The following is a 2,968-nucleotide window of genomic DNA, read 5'->3' as shown; positions in this document are numbered from 1 at the left end:
GGTCCCTGAGACGGAGGGGAGGCTGGAAGAAACTAATTTTTAATCCTCCTATCCCATTTCACACAACGGGGCTTCAGGCACAGGTAGATCCAGGGGTTCAATGATAGAGTCATTTATTCCTTTATTCACGTGACAAACATTTATTACGCGCCTGCTATGTGCAAGATGAGGCGCCAGGATGTAGCGGTGACCCAAACCGACACAGCTCCCTGCCCCGAGGGAGCTGATGTTCTCATGGAGGAAGACAGACAAGAAACAAAGGAATGAAGAAATGTGGAATAGGTCCAACGTGATCAGTGCCGAACCTTCAAGGGACAAAGGGGGCTGAGTGGGGCAGTATAGGTCAGCCATAACAGGCCCCTCGGGTCAGGTGAGCTTTGAGCCCAAAACCCGAATAAAGGAGAGAAAAAAGCATCTCAAGCAGCACAAACAGCAAGTGCAAAGGCCCTGAGGTGGAGTGTGCTGGCATACTCCAGGAGAGCCGTCCAGGCCATACCACATGTTTGGGGATCCATGGGCGGGTCTTGAGCTACTGTCACCAGATGAAAATACAAAGACACCCAATCCAATTCTAATTTCAGATCGACAACAAGATACTTTTTTTTTTTTTTTCCAGCATGAGTATGTCTCAGGCAACATTTGAGACATCCTTAAGCATTAAAAAATTATTTGTTGTTGATTCGAAATTCATGTCTAACTGAACAGTTCGTAACTTTTTTTTTCCCCTAAACCAGGTGATCTCATTCAGAGCAGAGCAGCATCCTGCTTTGACTTAGTTTTTAACAGGATGCCTCTGCTTATTGGTGGAGACCGAACTCGGGGGGAGGCGAGAGGGAAGCGAGACGATACCAGGGTAATGCATAGTGCAGGAGGTGATGGTGACTTGGATCAGGGTAATAGTAGCAGAGGTGGGGAGAGGGTGCCAGGGTACGGATTGATATTCGGGGGAAGCCCATGGCCAATCTCCGTAGCTTGGTACCCTAGACCTCTCTCCACCGCTGGACACGTACTCAGACCCTGTAGCACACAGAACCGTGCCCCGCAAAGATGCCCACATCTCAACCCCCTGAACCTGTCAATAGGTGACCTCACACGGCCAGGGGAACTTTGCAGATGTGAATACGTTAAGGATCTTGGGATGGGAAGATGATCCACGACTATCCAGGTGGGCCCTGTGTCATCAAAGGGTCCTTCTAAGGGGAAGGCAGGAAGATCAGAGTTAGTAGCAGGAGGTGTGACAATGGAAGCAGATGTCAGAGTGACATCAGAAAGGGGCCCACGAGCCACAGAACGCAAGCAGCCTCCGAAGAAGTCCAGCAAGTGGATTCTCTCTGAAGCCCCCGGAAGGAACGCAGACCTGCCAAGGCCTCGACATCAGATTTCTGATCTCCAAAACTCACTTGAATGCATTTGTGTTGTTTTAAGTCACTAAGTTTACGGTAACTCGTTAAGCGGCCACGTGAAACGAATACAGACCCGGTGGGCTGTTTCGTTTCCTGCCTCTGGGCCTCTTCTCAAGCTGGTGCCGCTGCCTGGAATTCCCTTCGGAACCATGTTCCCCAACTGGTCACCATTGATTGTCTGTGGCCATTCAAATTCCCATTTATTCAATTAATTTAGATTAAAAATAGTTCCTTGGTCGCACTAGCCGTAGTCCAAGTGCTTAATAGCTGCACGTGGCTGGTGGCAACCATATTGAGCAGAGCAAATTTAGAATAGTTTCATCATGACAGAAACTCCTGTTAGGCAGAGGTTGCTCTAGAATCTCACTTGCTCAGGCCTTTTACGTCACACAGTACCGTCACCCGTGTGGAGAGTCATGCAACACCTTACTCACAGTTTCACCTTTATGGTAATTCTTACAACAATCCAGAGAGGTAGGGGAGATGCTTTATTTTATAAGCCGAGGCCCAGGGGCGGGAGGTCACTTTCCCAAGGTCACACAGTAAGGAAGTTCCAGAGCTGAGGTTTGAGCCCACGTTTCCTTGCCTCCCATGCCCTTGCTCTCAATTATGGCCAATTTCCTTCAGCGCTTTGCGCACGGGACACTTTGTCCAGCAAACCTCCCTGATTCCTCCTCCTCCTCCCAGGAAGGCAGTAGTTAGTGTTCTCTTTTCCATGTTTCCCAGTTTCCGGAACACAAGTTCCCGGCTAAACTGCAAATTCCCCAAGAGTGACATCTGTGCCACTTGAATTTCTGTCTCTCCTCCACCCAGCCCAGGCCTTAGAAAGAGCCGAACTACTTTTATTTCTTTGAACCTCATTTTCTTCCAACCAGATTGTGAGCTCCCGATGGTGGAGATCCCTTTCTTGCTATCTTTCTCTCTCTCTCTTTTTTTTTTTCTGTATCTGATATAAGGACACACAGTAGGTCCTCAACAATTCATATTTTATCCCTTGGTACATTGTTTAGAATTCTCCTACATGAATTATTAAGTTTAAAACTGCCTTGTAGCATGAATTATGTCTGGAACAATTTGTATATTCAGGAAAGTTCTGCTTTGGAAGATTTCATAAAAAGTCTTTATGGTTTTTTGACATTTATTTCCATCTCTTATTGCATCAGCCTTCCTTTTTGTTAAAAGAGCCAATATCACAAAAGCTTTCAAACATACACCGTGCAATTTTTAGGTAGAAGTTCGTTAATCATTAATCTTTTTTGTTTGTTGTAGCTTTCCCTTTTTTGTTTTTTAGTTTGTTTTTTCTGTTGATTTTTTATTTTATTACCATGAATGTATAGACTTCCTTAACTTTCGAAAGAACAAGGGCTTAATGGCTTTTTCATGAACTAGTTTTAAGTTTGCTACCCAATCCTGGTTTGGTAGTTTGTGACTTCCTTCTCCATTGCATATTGTGGTTTACTTCTCATGTTCCTTTACAAGAGTCATGGTTCTGTTTTGCATATTTTAAGCAGACTGTTTAGTCAATTTCTTCTTGTTCTTCTTTGGGTAATGACATATGAATTGAC

General features: G+C 45.2%; 1 long non-coding RNA gene across 1 annotated transcript in view; it reads left to right on the top strand.

The window, feature by feature from the left end:
* Positions 1-1,180: 1,180 nt before the first annotated feature.
* LOC111744608 overlaps positions 1,181-2,968 on the top strand; it is a 22,308-nt gene continuing 20,520 nt past the window's right edge. Inside the window, exon 1 of the long non-coding RNA XR_002782223.1 lies at positions 1,181-1,937. This is a non-coding gene — a long non-coding RNA (uncharacterized LOC111744608). The remainder of the gene's footprint in view (positions 1,938-2,968) is intronic.

Source organism: Pteropus vampyrus, unplaced genomic scaffold (genome assembly GCF_000151845.1).
Source record: "Pteropus vampyrus isolate Shadow unplaced genomic scaffold, Pvam_2.0 Scaffold138, whole genome shotgun sequence".
Taxonomy (NCBI): Eukaryota; Metazoa; Chordata; class Mammalia; order Chiroptera; family Pteropodidae; genus Pteropus; species Pteropus vampyrus.
The sequence above is the reverse complement of the archived record's forward strand: the minus strand, read 5'-3'. Positions and strand labels throughout refer to the sequence as shown.